We start from the raw sequence: 19,228 nt of genomic DNA on the forward strand, positions 1-19,228 counted from the left end.
GGATCTAGTACATTGTAGTATAACATACTTACCCATGTTTTCTTCTGTTGCAGGTTTTGCAGATAGTACCCCACACATTTAAATGGGTGTACGTGAGTTCAAGCAGAACAGGTAATTGTGTGGTAGAGTTAAACTGTGGTGCATCTAGTACATTGTAACATAACAAACTTACCCATGTTTTTTTCTGTTGCAGGTTTTGCAAATAGTACCTCATACATTTAAACAGGTATACGTGAGTTCAAGCAGAACAGGTCATTGTTTGGTAGAGTTAAACTGTGGTGCATCTTGTACATTGTAGTATAACAGATTGCATTCATGAGCATAGGCCTTAACGTAAGCCATGTTCCTTTATTTTGCAGGCTTTGTGGCACAGCAGGTTCAAACCGGCGGGAAACGGAAATGTTCAAGCGCAAAGCTGTAACTTTGGGAGAGTGCGGTGCTTCACCACAAAGGAAGAAATGTTGCCTTATATTCAGGGAAGAGTGGATGAAAGAATTTGTGGATGCTGAGACACAGAAATCACGAAGCAGGGTTCGCGTGCAACTTGGGGAACTATTTTAATACAGTCCAGACGTTGGCTTGATTTGCAAAGCATATGCCGAAGCTAAGATTGTTGGGGACTTTTCTACAGGGAAGAAATGGAGTGATGACTGGAAACTGGATTACATGAAACGGCATCTAATTAGCAAAGTACACAAGTGTGCCATGGCGATATTGAGAAACAGAAGTGCTGCTGCCAGGTTTGGTTATGGAGTGCGGGCAATGCTGACAGAAACTGCCACTGACAAAGCAAATAGAATGGAAGTAGTTGAACACCAAAGATCTATGCCTGAGGAGATAAAGATTCTCATCAACAACATGTTGCTGGCAGTAAAGATGAATACTTCAATGTTATCTGTACAAGACATCCATGACCACATAGCTTTGTATGTGAAGATACCAGACAGCTGGAGGAGCAAGAACTATGCCTTTGAGTTTCTTGAGGCCATCAATAGCGTGATACACTGTGAAGCTGTGGCAGAACTTCGTCACGCTTTGTATCAGACATTAATAATTGATGAGAGCACAGATATTGTGGTTACAAAAATGTTCATCCTGTACTTCAAGTTCCGAGCTGTAACATCAACAGAGCACAAAACACTGTTTGGGGGCATAGTGAAGCTGACTAGTTGTAATGCTAAGGCTATCACTACTGCTGTGAAAGAATTCTACACTGCCAATGAACTGGACCTCATGAAAATGGTTATGTTCACATCCGATGAGGCGTCTGTGATGCTGGGTAAGAATAATGGTGTTGCTACTCGACTTAAACAATCCATTCCTCATCTAGTTGAGCAGCATTGTGTTGCCCATCGAGAAGATTTGGGAGTTGATGATGCCTGGAAGAGGGTTCCAATGATTAAAGAGATGAAGACATTATTGAGGACTGTCTACACAGTGTTCTCCAGATCTCCTGCAAGGAAGTCCAAGATGGATGAAAATGCTTCGGTCACTGAATGTGAAGTGGTCTCTTTTCGACCACTGAATGAAGTCTGGTGGCTTTCAAGGCATTTTGCTGTTGGTGCACTAATTCATAATGACGGGGCTGTTCTTAAGTACTTTGAGCATGAGAAAGTTGAGGAGAATGATCCAGTTGCTAAATATTGTTACATTAAGCTATCAGACTCCAACTACCATATTTCCCTTGCAGTACTTAATGACATTCTGGGTGAATTTGCATCTTTGTTCAAACTATTCCCAAAAAGTTCTTTGACTACTGTTGAAGATGTACAATATGCAAGAGCAAAGATTGGCCAAATTAAGGAACAGTATTTGGGGGACACTGTCTTTTGGAGCAGCAATGTAAGAGATCTGATGGTAATGTACAAGGAAAGGCAAGAGTTTGACAGTGGGCCTATTTTGTCTTTAGTTTCCCTTCTTTGTGAGCACATGCAAAAAAGGTTCCCTGGAGAAGAACTGAAAGAATGGGCAAGTTTGAAATCCAGGCAATAGAAACACAATCACATTTGGATTTTGGGACTGAGAATATACAAAGACTTGTTGAAAAGTACAAAAATATCTTGGTCCTGGGTGATTGTGAAACACCAGAAGATGTTGTCCGACCATACAGAGACTATAAATGTGTGGTGGCAGAACATGTAAAGGGTGGGTTATTTACCACCTTTCAAGACATGGTGAATTTCACTGTACGCAATGCTGCTCCGTATAGTGTGGTGTCTCAGCTTATTGATGTCTGCACAACATTTCAAGCATCTAGTGCAGATTGTGAACGAGGATTCAGCCTCATGAATACTATCAAGAGTAAATTGAAGAATAGACTAGAGCAGAAGCATTTGGATATGCTGATGAGGACAAAGGCCTACCTCCTGAATGGGAAAGTTGATCTCGATAGAGTATATCAGCACTGGAAAAATGGCAAGGATCACCGTGAGAAGCAACCCGGTCACCCATCTAGTGATACCACTTGACATGTCTGAACGGCCCACTCCCACAGTCCATGTTTGCCTGGATGTGAGAGTTTTAGAAACTATCTCTGGCGGTATAGCCCAACATTACTCAGTAGCTTCCACATCAAATTGTAAATATGTTATGTAATTTTGTAACTTATTGTGTATATGTGATATTGTATAGGCTCTCAACATTTCCCCACCCAATGAACAGTGCTCCAGTTAAGAATATTTAGTAAAATCTTATGATGGTACCACCGTTGGAGTCTTGTGCTTTCCTAAACCTGAAGTGTACTTGCTTGTGTAAACAATTCATGTCATGGCGTGTTTATCCAATTTGCAAACCGGTCTTAAGACTAAGCCTAGGCAAAGCACTACGCTACGCTTGCGTAGTTTGCGAAGTTTGCGCTACTTCACACTACGCGAATTGCACGTAGCACAGTGCAAACACGCGTAGCGTAGTGCAGCGGTCATTTTTTGCTTGCTCGCGGTCCTCAACGTCAAGTTGGCGCCCGCTAGCAAGCAAAATGACATCCCGGCGAGGCTTTTTCCTCGTTCGCGATCAGCAACATCAAGTTGCCGATCGCGAGCATGGAAAATAAACCTCCTGGCGAGATTCTCAAAGCGGGGAGGTCAGGTTTCTCATTGCGAGTGGTCGCGTATGCTCGCGACCACTGGCGATGAGAAACTACCAGTCCGCGTTGAGATAGCTGCCGCTCGAGTAGAAATCTACTCGAGCGGCAGAAAAAGACCACTTGCACTGTGCAAGATGCAGTTTGCACTGATTGCACAGTGCGGACAAGCATCCGGCACTGTGCAATCAGTGCGAACAGCATCTTGCACAATGCACTACGCAGTTTGCGAAGCTACGCGTAGCTCGCGTAGTGCGAAGTGCACTTCACGTAGCTACGCGTAGCGCTACTTCGCAAACTACGCCCAGGGTTACTTAAGACCCTTAACGTGGCGCTGTACGTGTGAAAATGCACCATCTTTTCACTTTTTTAAGTAAAGCAAAGGATAGATGTGTGTGGTCCGCGAAGAAGGTGGAATTCAATTCTTGGATGCAGGGCCCCATAAAACCACCTGCAAGGTAGTGTTGAATGCATCAGTCTGTTGGGTTGAAAACTGGTCCTGATACTGATGCTCCAACTAGGATCTCTGATCAGAACCAGTAACAACAAGGAAGGAATCTACTGAGACACATGAGTCCTGTATTGTGTGATTCTTTATCACCTTGCAGCTGTCGATCAACTAAGTGCAACAACCATGTCTAAGCCTTCAAAGCTGTCTTCGGAGAGTTATAAAGGTCTCTTAGGTTTCACAAGTCTAAGGTCATATGGGTGACAGCCAGCAGTCCAAAGCAAGCTGGGACTTATATATCCACGCTTGAAACTACAAGGCCCAGCATGCTTTGTATCAGAGTCTTTAAATGCAGGTCTGACTGAAAGTCACCCTCAGGACAAGAGGTTATTGCAGAGTCAGGTTCAATTGTGACTGTACCCCTGTGTGTCTAAATTAAACAGTGCTCCATAGGGCAGGAACACGGCCAAAGACCACTCCACGGAAAGCATGGTATGTGAAACTAACTAACCTAAGCAATAAAGAGCACTTTGAGAACATAACATGACCATTTTGCTTGAGTTAAGCAAGTCACACATTTATTGTTGATAGATGTCATTAAATTCAGAGCCTGAACAGGTAGCAAAGCACAGGTGTGCTCTCTATGTGGTTGGGGACCCTGCTGACTTTTCCAACCTTTCACCCCTAACCCAGACTTTCTTTCATCAGACCTAAAAAGCTATTATTATTATCATTATTAAGGAGTTTGTAGAGTGCACAGCTACCCCCAACAGGGGTGTCCCGGCGCTGAGGTAGACGGCAGATGACAGGCGCGGAGAAGAAAAACTAGAAGCTGGTTAATAACCAGGTTCTCAGGGCACGCCGAAAAGTTAGTTCTGACTCCGATGAGCGGATAGAGAGTGGCAGGCATTCCAAAGTTCAGAGGTTCTAACTGCGAAGGCTCTGGCCTTACGAGAGCGGGTAATAGCAAGGAGACACTGGTGATTATATCTCAGGGTCCAGTTGTGATCGTAGTGCTGGAGTCCAACTCTAAGGTACGCCGGGCTTGGTCCCTGGTATGCTCTGAATGCCAGGGTAAGGGCCATGAATTCAATGCGCTTGATCACAGGTAACCAGTGAAGTTTTCTCAGGTGGGGGTAATCGAGTGGCGGAAAGGTATTTTACAGATCAATCTGGCAGCAGCATTTTGTTATATCAGCAGACGCCGAGTCAGATAGGCGGGAACACCCAGATAGAGATTGTTGGCGTAGTCCAGATGGAATGTGATTAGAGCATGGATTATTGTTCAATGGCACTCCAGGGGAAGGTAGTGGAGGAATTTCCGCAACGTGCGAAGCTACCCAAAGCATGAGGAGGAGACTTGCCTGATTTGGGTTTTACAGGAAAGTTCATTGTCGAGTCTGAAACCAAGATTTCTCACAGAGTTAACAGGCTCAGGAGGAGGATACATCTCCAGTGGCCACCAAAGCACAGGGTGGGGGGGTGATTTTTGGTTTAAAAAGAGTACCTCGTTTTGTCCGAGTTAAGCTTGAGACAGGGATCTGCAGTTAATCAAGCAGGCCCTTAAAGGGGGGGAGTGAGTGAGTCCGTTCAGTAGGGGCGGGGTTTAGAGAATGGACGGAGATGTGTTGCACGGAGTCTGACACAGGAGAGTATTGGCAAATGTGACAGTCTGTTAGTGGGAGAATGCAGTCAAGTTTGAAGGTATGCTCACAGTCCCCGATCTTCATATTCAATAGTTGTGCCCTGGACCAGTGGAAGTGCCCACCAGGAGAGCCACGGGCAGCATCGCTGGCGCAGGCCGCGGTCCGGACGCGGACGGGCGCAGACAGACTTGCCTTAGGCACGCCTTTGGAACGCCAGCGGCGCACCCACGCTGCGACCCCATTTAAATGTTTCACCATGAGCGGGAAAAAACTTGTGCGCTGCCCCAATTTCGCCCACACAGTGATTTCCGGAATGGGAGGGTCAGGAGGGAGATCCTGCCCCCGATCAGGTGGAAAATGTCCCAGAGAAATGCCCGATACAGATTCAAATTCAATCATAGTGAGGAGCGATGTACATAAAACAAATTTACACAGTTTAAAAGCCACAGTTTTTAAAGATTTAAAAATATTTGAAGGAATGTGCCTGCACCTACGGCAGCCTAGTCATTGGTTGTTTAAGACAGTATTTCATCTTATTCAGGCCCCTTACTTCTTTCTTTCATAAATGAAAGGCGGTGATTTGATGAGTTTTTGATGACGTGCTATATGATTGAGGGATTAGTGTACCAGGAATGTTCAGGTGAATTGGTCAGCCAATGAGTCTTTGCTGCCATCAGGTGTTCGCCTAAACTAACGTTTATCCACAGCCTTGCACAGATGATGCAACTTCGTACAAGCGCTTGCACACATCCTAGTCTACAGCACGTGTTCTGACCGGGATGCCAGGCGTGAGCAGCTATCATTAAATTAGCCATATAAACTGTTTACAGCCATTTGATCGAGTGGATAAAATTACACGGCGGAGCTCTGAATGACAGGCCATGCCTCATAGCCTCAATAGCTGGGAGCTGAAGAACAGCACCAAATCTGAGATTTCACTCATGGAGGAAAGAGCTATGAGATAGTCAAAAATAATGGAGAAAAACGTGTGCAGGAAGAGTTGAGCCACACCATTGCCATTGAGGCAGGGCATTAAGGAGGATGAAATAACTTCAAGCTGTCTAAAAAGGGGGGTGACCTACAAAATTAAGTAATTGGCTTAACTAACTTGTAAATAATATTACTGTGTTTCCCACTCTCCTGTAAGCACTGCTTTTCTTTTACTAACGCTATGTCAATATTTTGACAACTGTGTACCTTCTTCAGGCACGCAATGCCCATAGGGCTCAAAGGGCTTAACTATGTGACAGCCCGGGCTGAGACAGCTTACCGGGCACACACACAGCCACACCTGAGTACTTCACAGGTCTTTAAAAGACCATTTGCTTGTTAATGAGGCTTTGTTGTTTTTTCACCCTTTCTTAGAACCCCTGAATCTTCACTCAGCCTACTGCTGGAAGAATTAGCCCCCCGACATTTTTTCTTAGCCCCCCCTCTGAAATTTGGCTCTAGTTGTGCCTCTGACCTTCTTCATACACACTTGCGCAGAATCACAATTGCAACTGGAATAGTGACCATTGCTCTGTGTGCTCTGCAACGAGGCCAAGGAATGTGTGACCATGTATTCTGAACACCTTTTTGACCCACTAGAAGACACTGTGAGAAATGCAATGTTAGTTGGTGATGTACTGTGTGCCCAGGCAGGAGGGGCATTCCTGATTGAGCCCTCTAACCGCTGACCTAATGGTTTGGGCCTGGGCCATGGAGGAAGGGAAGGAGGCAATAAAGGTGCCTGGGAAACGCCCCTCGTGGCTCATTACAAAATCAAGTGTCGGGTCATTCATTACCTCTTCGAAGCATGTATCTATTAGGCCTGCCAACCTTGAATACAACAACTTTGCGACAAGTGTTGTTGTGTATTAGTGTGCCCTCTGGTGATTTCGGGGATTGTTGTTCCCCCTGGTCTCCCCTCCTTTTCCTGCCTCCACTGACCCCTCCCCCTACCGCCCCGCTCTCACCTCCCAGCTCCTCGTCCCTCCCCTCTCCCCTACATCGTGGTGACCGCTGCGTCAAAGGAAAGCCGGTCTGCGCCTGGACCGCACCCAGTACCAGACCCCCTGGCCCCCGCGATCACCATGACGCCAGACGCCGCTACGACGCCAACACCCTCTGCGCACTCAATGCTGGCCGATCCTCCACCTGCTTCCAGGCAACCTCGAAGCTCACCCACGGACCCTTCAGCTGCCGAAACTGCAGCTACACCTGCCAGTGCACACCTGCAGGTCCTACCCACCCCACCAAAGCGGACCACAACCACCTCAGATGCATACTGCTCAACACCCGCTCCATCCACAGACACGCCGTCGAACTCTGGGACCTACTCGACTCATCATCCCCGGACATCACTTTCCTGACGGAGACCTGGATGAACTCCTCATCGGCCCCCGACGTTGCCAGAGCCATCCCAGATGGCTACAAGATCACCCGCAGGGACCACACCAACAGACCGGGAGGAGGAATCACCTCGCCAACCTCGGCCTCAAACAGCTCGTCACGACACCCACCCACTCCGCCTGACACTCGGTCAACCCCATTTTTTCCACCAGCAGCCACGTCTAGATCAGCCACACCACCGAACTCCACTGGACCGACCACCGCTACATCCACTTCTCCTTCAAGAAAACCACCGCTCACAACCACCAGCAAAGAATGCCCCACCGCAGTTGGAACAAGGTCACTGAAGACCACATTACCATTACCCTCGCCCGAGACCCACCGACTGACCACACCGACACCGACACAGCTGCCCGCAACCTCAAACGATGGATCGAAGACTGTGCCAACACTCTCGCCCCGATCAAGAAACCCACAAACATACGCACCGACAGAAGAGCCATCTGGTTCACTGCCGACCTCCAGACATCCAAGCAGACCTGCCGGAGACTAGAGAAGAAATGGCGCCTCGAGCAAACACTGAACAACCATGCAGCCCTCAAGAACTCCAGCTGCAGACACCACCAACTCATTTGAAGGGCCAAAAGGACCTCCTTCAAGCAACGCATCGACAACAGCGCACACAATAGCAAAGAGCTCCTCAACATCGTGAAGGAACTTGCCAACCCCAGCTCCAGCTCCAATGACATCCCACCATCACAAGACCTCTGCGACTCTCTAGCTACCTTCTTCCACTGCAAGATTGCAGACATCTATGACGGCTTCAACACCCAGACTTCTCCGACACCCCAGACTCACCACCCCCCAGTCGCCTGATATCCTGGAACGACGTCAACGTTGAAGACACCATCAAGACCATGAACACCATCCACTCCGGCTCACCATCAGACCCCTGCCCCCACCACATCTTCAACAAAGCAAGCTCCATAATCACACCCCAACTCTGTAAGATCTTCAACAGCTCATTCGAGACTGCCACCTTCCCAGAAAGCTGGAAACACGCAGATATCAACGCCCTATTCAAGAAACCCAAGGCAGTCCCAAAGGACCTCAAGAACTTCCGGTCCTTCTCCATGCTCCATTCCCAGCTAAATGTCATCGAGAAGATCGTCAACAGACAACTGACCCAATACCTCGAAGAGAACAACACCCTGGACTCGTCCCAATCCGGATTCTGCAGCAACCACAGCACCAAAACCGCCCTCATCGCTGCCACCGACGACATCAGGGCCCTGCTGGACAACGGGGAAACCACAGCCCTCATCCTCCTGGACCTCTCGGCTGCCTTCGACATTGTCTGCCACAACACCCTGGGCACGTGACTCTACAATGCGGGGATCCGCGACAAAGCCCTGGACTGGATCACCTCCTTCCTCACCGAGAGAACCCAGAGAGTCCGCCTCCCTCCATTCCAATCCAAAGCCACCAAGATCACCTGCAGCGTTCCCCAAGGATCATCCTTCAGCCCGACCCTCTTCAACGTCCACATGGCACCGCTCGCCAACATCGTCCGATCACACAACCTCAACATATTCTCATATGCCGACTACATCCAGCTGATCTTCTCCCTCACTAAAGACCCCACCACCGCCAAAACCAACTTCCACACAGGGATGAAGGCCGTCGCCGAATGGATGAAGAGCAGTTGCCTGAAACTGAACGCTGACAAGATGGAGGTCCTCTTCCTCGGCTCCACCCCTTCCACCTGGGACGACTCCTGGTGGCCAGCCTCGCTGGGAACTGTGCCGACACCCACCGACCATACACGCAACCTGGGGTCATCCTGGACTCAACGCTCTCAATGACCCAACAAGTCAACGCCGTCTCCTCCTCCTGCTTCAACACCCTTCGTATGCTTTGCAAGATCTACAGATGGATCCCCACCGAAACCAGAAGGCCAGTCACCCAGGCCCTCATCACCAGCAGGCTAGACTACGGCAACGCCCTCATCCTCGACATCCCCCGCCACAGCCACATCACCGCCCACCTGAAGGACCTGCTCTGGCTTCCCGTCAACAAGAGGATCATCTTCAAGCTCCTCACCCACGCTCACAAAGCACTCCACAACGCAGGACCAGCATACCTCAACAAGCGACTCACCTTCTACACCTCCAACCGCCAGCTCCGCTCCGCTGACCTTGCCCCTGCCACCGTTCCACGCATCCTTTGGACAAGGCCCGTATGAGTAGGTGGATGTTTCTATGCCTGCCTCCAAGATCTGGCTAGCACATGCACGATACCAGACAAAAGCACTGAAATATGGGCACAATTCCTTCATGGGTGCATCTCAATCAGTCACTTGAGATTGCAAGCTCGCAGGAGGCACACTGGCCGTCAGGCGAGACGTAAACGGGAAAACGTCCCCGGGTGCCGCCACAGCACTACTTTCATTGTAAATATGGCTGTAATGGGTGTATTGTGCATGTATGAAAACCAAATGTACATTTTGATGTCTAGCTCTGCACTCTATATACACCCCCAGAACCCTTTCTGCTTTCATCACATCCTGCTTTCAGGCCTACCACACCACATTCTTCTCTTTGCAGCGCCTTATGTTTGAGGTCCTCTTTCTACAATAATGTACTAACTCCTGCTTCTTGGTGCACGGTCTACACTACACTGAGCAAATAAAAAAAAGAGATCCATGGTTCCAATTCCAGGTTTCAGGGAACAATACGATAGATCTGCCCCAACAATCGTTTTTTAGGCAATAGAAAGGGGAACTACTGACCCAGTTTCCTGGATCAATGCATAGGGAATTTATCAGATTCTGACCCACAACGACAATATCTGCAAACCAGGATACAGCAGAACTGGAGAAACTAGATACAATTCCTATCTTTAATCTATCTACTGAAGAGATTGACCCTGCTACAGAAGAGCTTCTGACTAAAAGGCCCTCTTTTGTTCCCTCGGCCCCTTGTGATAAAGTTTTACTCATGATAGATCATGTTACCCTTTTTCAGCGTTATAGATTAAAAAACACTTCATAACCCAGAACTCCATCATTGAAGATAATCGTTCTGGCCTCAAGTCACCATCCAACTTTATCCCAGGTTTGTATAAACTGAGACCAGAGGTGGAAATCTTTGAAAAAGCTTTACTGCCAAAGATTCAGCAAGTGACTAGATACATTCCGAAACCCCCACAAAATTTGTCACAGTGAGAAAGTGTAGCCTTAAATAAATGTGAGTATTACCTTCAAACCTTGTGACAAAGGAGGGGGAATTGTGATTTTTAATACACATGATTATGAGAACAAAATGAAAAAAATGATGGAAGTACCGGAACATTGAAGAAAGATCAGAGGCGATCCGGAAGCTAGAGTGAAAGATAGGATACAGACCATCAGCGAAAGAGCGGCATCTGGGGGCCTCAGTTACAGAAAAGAACTTGAGTTTCTGACATCATCCAATGCCCTTATCTCAGTCAACGACGGGGTCCCTAAAACACACAAAAATACATCAGATCCTCTGCTGCGTCTGTAGGAAGCTGGCTCTGTATATACTATACCAAAGTGAGGTATAATGTGTGCACAGAGTCCAGTGGAACCCCATAGGTAGGCAGAGGTAAAAGTAAATAGCACCTAACTCTCTATTTGTGATAGTGTGGTCGAGCAGTAAGGCTGAATCAGAGGGTAGTGTTAAGCATTTGATGTACACACTCAATCAGCAAATGATATCACACACTCAAAGAATTTCAGACCAATTTGGTTTTGTATAAAAATATTCTTTTCGTTATTTAGTTTTCTAGAACCAAGCAAGCCTGGTACAGGTAAGCAATACATACTTTTGAGTAGTAATGCAGTTTGTAAACAGTTTGAATTGCAATTGTATGTTCACTTTGATTTGATTACAGTAGAGCTACTAGTAGTGCGATGCTTTTGATATACTGTACATATACTTTGTATTGGCTTTTTGGTAGAATGTCAAGTAGATTACTTTACAGATTACTTTTCTTACCCAGTGCAGTATACCTGGATACTGCACTGGGACATTTCCTGTAAACCGGTAAGTAAAAGCAGTGTTGTCATTTAGTTACAGTTTTAAAGGGTTTCTTAGATATTCTAACTCCACACTCAAAACCTTTTCACAGAAAAACAGTCAATGGTATCCCATGGAGGAAAATAGGGTTCAAAGGTAAGTATTCGGTTGTGGGAGTTGGTATTCTGGGGCTAGACTCAGGGGTCCCCCAGGGTCAAGGATGCACTCTTGTTACACCCTCAGATGCACTAGGGCGGCCGGGTGCAGAGTGCTGAGGCCCAGTGTTATCCAATGGGTGATAGGGGGCCTCCGTTTGGTGGCTGCTTACAAGCAGGCCACTGGATTGTGGGAGCAAAGCTCCTGGACTTAAGCTCAGGGCAAATGGGGGTTCAAGCCAGCACAAAAGTGCACCCTCAGCGGCTCCAGTTTGCAAACGCTCTTGGGCAGCCGGGTGTAGAGTGCTGTTTTGGCATTGGGCGCCCTGTAACTTTCAATGGGGAGTCTCCGGTTTGCAAACACACTGCAGGCTCAGGACGAAGGTCTTCTGGGTGCGACCACCACTTGGAGAGGTAAGTTGGAATGCTGGGGGTTGGTTAGGCACCGTTGGTTGGGCCACCCAAGGCCATGGGGCGTCAGGTGCAGGGTTGCCTTTTAGGGTCGGATCTTCTTACCACCTCCTGGTCACGGTTGGGGAACCTTCTGGTTTTAGGGCTGCCGGCGTCAGCTGGAGGATTGAGGCAGGTCGGGGTCTCTGGGGGGACCTCCTCTCTGTGTTGGGCCACTGGAACGCGGGCCGTGGGCGTCGGGTGCAGACTCGCGGATCCTGCCGGAGCTGGAGTCTAGTGGTGAACAAATCCTGTGTTCGCAGGAGAAAGAGTCTTTTCTTATGAAGGCAGGGCAGGTTCAGTTCTTGTAGCTGTTGGCTGTAGGACACACCGGGGTTTCGCTTCTGCAGGTTCGAGGTGAGGATAGGTCGGTAGCCTTGGGCCAAGTCAGTAGGCGTCCTCCTCTTGTTAGCTTCAGCACGGCTGTTCAGTCCTTCTTCTTCTGTTTTCTTGTCTGAGGAAGCAAGGTTCAGGGGTGCCCCTAAATACTGGATTTAGGGACATTACAGATAGGTAAAAGATTGTGACCAATGGGTCCCTTCCCTAGGGTGGGTACACCCCCTATTATGCCATCCTCCAGTGGGTGGAGTTGACAGAGGTGGGCACACCTCTCTTCCTCTCTTGTTTTTCCCGCCAGTTCTCCCACCCCAAGTGGGGGTCAGAACCAGTGGGGACCAGTTGCTTGAAGCCACAAGTGGCCTGGGAAAGCTCACAAAGGCAACAAGCTTCCCCTTCATGGACCCTGCCCATCATGGGGGAGGAGGCTTGGCACCTCGTTCCAGGATGTGCATTGTTTCAGGCCCCCGAGAGCAGCAGGCTCTCGACCCAGAGGTCCAGAAACATGTCTGGTGGTGGCAGCTGAAAGCAGCCACTCAGCCTGGACACTAGTGGTAGGTAGTTTTTCAGGGGGCATCTCTAGGATGCCCTCTGTGTACATGTTTCATTAAATCCCACACTGGCATCAGTGTGGGTTTAATGTGCTGAGAAGTTTGATTCCAAACTTTTCGGTTTTCAGTGTATCCGTAAGGGTGCTGTGGAGTTCGTAATGACAAACCATATACTCTTAATGGCAGCACTGCACTTATAATGTCCAAGAATAGACTTAGACACTGTAGGGGTTCAGGGCTCATGCACCTCTACCCTCACCACTGGTATAGGGCACCCAGCTAGAGGGGTGACTGATCTATGCCAGGGCAGTGGGTTGTAGGCATGGCACACAGGGATGTGTGCCATGTCGACTCTTCACTTTGTTCTGCACCAAGACATGCAGCCTGCAAAGGCAGTGTGTGAGTGTAAAGGTACAGGACTTCTAAGGGTGGCACAATAAGTGCTGCAGCCCTTAGAGCCCTTCCCTGGTCACAGGGCCCTGAGTACCTGTGGTACCATTAACCAGGGGCTAACATGTGGCCAGAGATGCCAATTGGGTTTGGGTTTCAATGCAGTTTTAGGGAAAGGACATAGGCCCCTGGGTACCTGATTAGCAGGAGCCCAGGGCTTTGGTTTTGTCCTTAGAGACTTCCCAATGTCTGGTCAACGTACGTTTTGGTGGGAATAATTAGCTTCCACCTTCATCAGGACCATTCTTTATTGGCTACTTTCACAAGAGTGGAAGGGGGAATGCAATCTGTAAGTAAAAATGCAATAGATGCACTATTATTTGCATGAAGACGGACTGCCCTAATTCATAAGATAATTTTATTTGAGAACATTAATGGTACAGAGTTTGTTCTATCAGTGCTGAAATATAGAAACCTGTTTGTTTTGCTTTAAAGATGGAGGCTGTTCTACCTACAGAGGGATCATTATCCCCTCTCTATATGTTGAAAGTTATTTTTTTGTTCAATTTATTGTGTCGCACGCCGATTCCTCATTTTAATCAGGCACTTTCTGCATCAGTGTCTATGCCACAGTTGGCAAATTGGGGGCGTTTATCCGAGCGTATTGAGAGACATCAAGGCACCTGTCCGTGTTATTTAGTATGTTAGGACACACAGGGATTTACCTCAGCAAGTGGCTCTGGCTGTGACCATTCATTTGTATGGGGCTACTTCTAAATATTTTATTCTCTGTATACCACAAGGGTATTTCCCTCTGGTTAGTGTTGGAGAGCGGTTTGTACCACATAAACTGGCGCAGACATGTGCTGTCTGAAATAACAAGACACACGTCTGAAAATGTAGGAATTGAGTCAGGAGTGACGCTATTTATTTAAACATTCAAACAATAAATGTCAAAGACACATCATTAATCAAAAATCACACCATACATTCTAGCAAGTAGCAAGTGTCAAATAAATGTTTGTTCATACTGAGCAAAAACATGCAATCTAATAAGTTTAGAATCACTGCAATGCACAGAAAGAGAGAGAGACAGAAATTGAATATCAAAGTACAATGAAGCATTATAATCTTCATCAAAAATGCTAAATAAATCAGTTAACCGGGAGCATGTCTGTCGTGAAAATAGTACAGTTTGAGAGGTGGTCAAAGAATGGGCCGATAAGTAGCCCTTTTATACTCTTTTACTGAGGAACCGTTGACCGCAAGATGTAACTTTGGCCGGTGCTTGACCGCAGAACATAACAAAAAGTTGAATATTTTATCAAAAGCAATTTGCGTCACTTCTCGGAAACTTTATGGCAGAATCTCCTTATATGGTACATAGTGCATAGAAAGGTTATTGTCACTTTAAGCCACGTTGCTGTCTTAGTTTCCAAGGCAAGCAAAACATCAGGTGAGAAGCTGTGGAAAGTTACAGTTAGCACCCACCCCTACTCTTACCCCATCTTGTTCTTCTAGATGACAGATGCATCCTGTTATTGTTATATCTTTTTGATGTTCGGAAAAATGTGCACGTAGAGGACAGGGGTGAAGAGCGGGGGCCTGGTGACTTGTTTATCAGAAAAGCAGTGAACTGAGGTTTGTGGCCTTCACAGGAGAGATAACTTAATCTTTTTGGATGGGCATACAGCCTACTGTTTCATTGAATGCTTAAGGCAGTATGGACAAGTTAGCACAGCCTTACCTATTGGGTAACAGGGACATTCAGGTCTCTCATCCTTCAAATGTGGAAAACAATAGCTGAGGCAATATATGGTAAAACTGGACCTTGCTTCATTAGTTCCTTCACTTATTTGGGACTGGAGCGTGATGTTTCCATTCTTTAGGACTATCTGATTGGTTGGTCTCAACTGGATCTGTCAGGGAACTCCTTTCAATTTCTACTTTTGATACCTCCCTCACGTCTTGGTCTGCCTTTACTTTATACTTGCCAGTTGTTCAGATTTTTATTCAAACCAAAAGGGGAAGTCAGCTATCTGTATTATGTATTATGTTTCTATGATTGCATTGTTTGTTTGCTAGGTATTTAGATTTAAATTTAAGCCGAGTCGGCAAGCCAGATACCAGTATTATGTTTTAAGATTCAGCCACTCTGCTATGACTTGATTTAACCTAGGTAGCCTGTTGTCTTTTCTTTGGAGATTGTGCCTTTTGTACAACCAGTCATTTGCCGAGGCCTGATGTCACTATGGAGACGTAATGCACCTTGTTCAGATATGAGGCTGTCCATAGACTGCAGCTTTTATACGAGAGGGACTGACTTTGAACACCTCATATTGAGCTATGTCAAAGACCTCATTGTACTATGGTACTTTCCTTTTAAGCAGATTGGCTCTGCTGTGCAGAATCCAGTTAGCCTTGACTTCTGAACTTTTAATTCATTCAAAATATTATTTGTTTAGAACTGGTCTGAATCTGTGAGTATAGTATTTAAATCTGGATATAATTCACTACTCACACCTTGCTCATTTTTACTTTTCACTGGGATTTGTTTTTTTTCACTATTCTGTAGTGTATTCGACTTGAGATTCAGTTGCTCCAGCATGTCACTTTTTTGAACATGTAAGTATAGATTTGCAATGTTTAATTGAGCCATTATATGTGATTCTTATGTTTTTCTTTAGAATCTTGCTCTGGGACAAGCCTTAGCTCCTTTTTCAGTTGGCTTTTAACAATTTTGCACCCTGATGAAGGTGCAAGCAAATTTGTGGTCTTCACTTAAACGCGCGTCGGAGCATATCGAGAATTGAAGTATGAGGGCCAGAATATTTAACAATATCACTTTATGTGAGCTTATTGATCCATCATGAAAGATAGAACATAGGATTTATGTTTAATATATTTCTGAAAAGCATCCATAAATACATGAATGGAGGGATCGCTATCTTTGGCCTTGTTATCATGAAAACTATTGATTTTTGATTTTATTGATGACTGTTGTATGTTTATTGAGGATGTATGTGGTTTAAATGATATGTATTTAGTTTGAGGAGTATGATTGTTATGGTGGGGTATAGCATTTGGAGGTCTTCAGAGGAAAAGTTTACTTTCAATGATTATGTAAGCGTTTAGTCTGTATCCTTGTTAGTATTTGTGCTCATTTGGAATAATTTATATTAAACATTGAAGATTCTGAACTAAAATTATATTGGAAAGTGTACTTTCAATGGTTATGTAAGCGTTTAGTCTGTATCCTATCAGACATTGTTGGTATTTGTGCTCTTTTGGAGTAATTTTTATTAAACGTTGATTGTTCTAACTAAGATGATATTCTTTTTTTTTAAATTAAATGATTGGAGTTTTTTTGATGTGCATGTCCTGAATCACACGGCTCTATTGTGACTTTGAGCATTTTTCAAAATCATGGTGAGATATTCCTCCTAACTATTGAATCAGGCAGGTTGTTCTTGTTTACTGTATGGTCTAATGACAAGTCTCAACTACTTCACTAGGTTTAGGTGAGAGGCCACAAAATTACAGAAGAGTCGACTTAAATCAAAGTTTGTGTCATTTATTTTCTACATCTCAGCTGCTGGTTAGGTTGCTGAGGTTCCTATTAATGAAAATCTGTCTTCAACCAAATATCGCAGGTTTGGCACACGGTTCTGCATTACACCAACCATGTGTAAGTAGAATGAGGGCCACTGACGAGGGCAGAAAATGCTAATATTGTATAACTCTTTCTAGACTCTTCCCTCCTCTATCCCTCCTTCGCTCATCTCAAACCTCATTTTACTACTATGATCTCCCAAACATTTCTTTCTAAATTCTTCCCTCTTGTATCTCTCCTTTGACTCATCCCAAATCTCATTTTCTACTATTATCTTTCTAATCCCTTCCTAAAGACTCTTCCCTCCTCCATCTGTTAAATAATATCTGTTATTCAGCACCAAGATACCCTTGGGTGAACGAGCGCTTTGCTAATACACATGTTATGTCCATCTCTCCTTTTACTTATCCCAAACCTCATCTTACTTCTATGATCTCCAAAGTAACACTTCCTAGCCTCTCCCCTCTTCTATTGCTCCATTATCCTATTCAATTCAACTAACAGACTCTCCTCTTCACCACTCAAATTAGCTCATATTTGCCTATACCAATCTACCACTAATCCTTTTTTGTGTTCTGGTATATCGTGCTATTCACCAAAAAGCACTTCAACCACTCATCAGGGGAAATAAACACAGTATACATACAATTTCAATTAATAATCTATTTTTCAGGCTGTAGGAAGCTGACTCGTTATATAACATACCAAAATGAGGTATATTGTGTAGAGACACCAGGTGTCCCGTATGAATGGACAGGACCTTACTTTAACAATCCCATGGTGCTCTTTTTGTGGTAGTGTGGTCGAGCAGCCTCAGGTTTATCAAGTGGGAGTGCTAGAAATATGTCACACAGTCACTAAATAATACACGCACACTCAATAAAGAGATCCACACCAACTTAAGCCAAAGAACTTCTTTATTTGGTAAGGACTTTTTTAATTAGCAGTTTTAAAGGAATCAGGAAAATATACTTGTATTGTCTCTAATGTGGTAATGAAAAAGACACATATACTGCATATACTGCATATGGGTATTAGCAACGACTTACAGGACCAATCTTCTGGAGTTAAGGTAAGTATGGGACACGGTCCAAGGCAACACTAACAGGTTACCTCAGTTGGCTCTGGGACGTCCGGGTGCAGAAGTGCTTTTCGGCATCAGGTGCCCGTTTATTTCAATTGGAGGCGGTCCTGGTAGAAAGAGGCTTCAAGCTGGGACTGGGGACCAGTCCAGGTGAACCCACAGAGGGACTCAGTTCTTGAGAGGCTCGGGCACATACGGACACCATTGGTCTACTTTTCCTTGGGCTGTGGGGCTCAGATGCAGTGGTGCTTTTAGGCGTCAGATTCATGCTGCAGGAGGTTCTTGCAGTTGAGGGAATCTACACAAAGAGGCTGCAGGCAGTGGCTGGCAGCCCAGTCTGGGCAAATCTCAAGGTGGGGTTCAGAATGATCTGGAGGGTCTCAGGACCTTGTTGGCACCATTGGCCCTCTTCAACTTGGAATGGTGGCTCAGGTGCAGTGGTGCCATTAGGTGTCAGGTTTTTGATTGGCTGGGCTCTTGCAGTTCTTCCTGGGTGCCTGCAGGGTACAGGGGAGTTGCTCCGCTACCCTACGGGAGATACTAGTTGTTCCTGGAAGTCCTGGCATACCTCCCAGGCTTTTGGAGGCAGAGCAGCTGCAGGACAAGTCGACTTTCATGAAATTGTCTGGGACACATGCAGGCCAGCAGGGTTGGCGCCAGGTCAGTTGCTACTCCTCATTTCTTGCTTTTTGAAGCTCTTCTGTGTCCTTCTTCTTCTTCCTAGGTCAGTTGAATCAGATTTCCTGGCATCAGGGACTTTAGGGGGAGTGAAGGGTTGTAGCCAATGGGCTACTTAGCCTTGGTGTAACTACACCCTCTATATGGCCACTCCCTATGGGAAGTGGGCAGAACCCTCTCCCAGAGTTCCTAATTCTGTCATCACAAAGATGACAGATGTTTCCTGAAGGGGGGCATAGCAGACAGCATACCTTAGGGGTGTGACTGACCTGGAAGTGCACCACACCTTCCTGCATATCTAATTTCCCACCTGTCCTGGTGCCAATTGGTTCTCTGAGCAGGAGGTAGCTTATCCCGGATCAGAGAGAAACCGGGGTCGCATATCAAAGGCAGCAGGGGCCTTTGAAGACTCCTGCCTTGA

General features: G+C 46.1%; 1 pseudogene; it reads left to right on the forward strand.

Moving 5' to 3' along the window:
* Positions 1-399: 399 nt before the first annotated feature.
* On the forward strand, positions 400-18,926 carry LOC146864081 (zinc finger protein 862-like; annotated as a pseudogene).
* The last annotated feature ends 302 nt before the right edge of the window (positions 18,927-19,228 follow it).

This window comes from Triturus cristatus, chromosome 2_1 (assembly GCF_964204655.1).
Source record: "Triturus cristatus chromosome 2_1, aTriCri1.1, whole genome shotgun sequence".
Taxonomy (NCBI): Eukaryota; Metazoa; Chordata; class Amphibia; order Caudata; family Salamandridae; genus Triturus; species Triturus cristatus.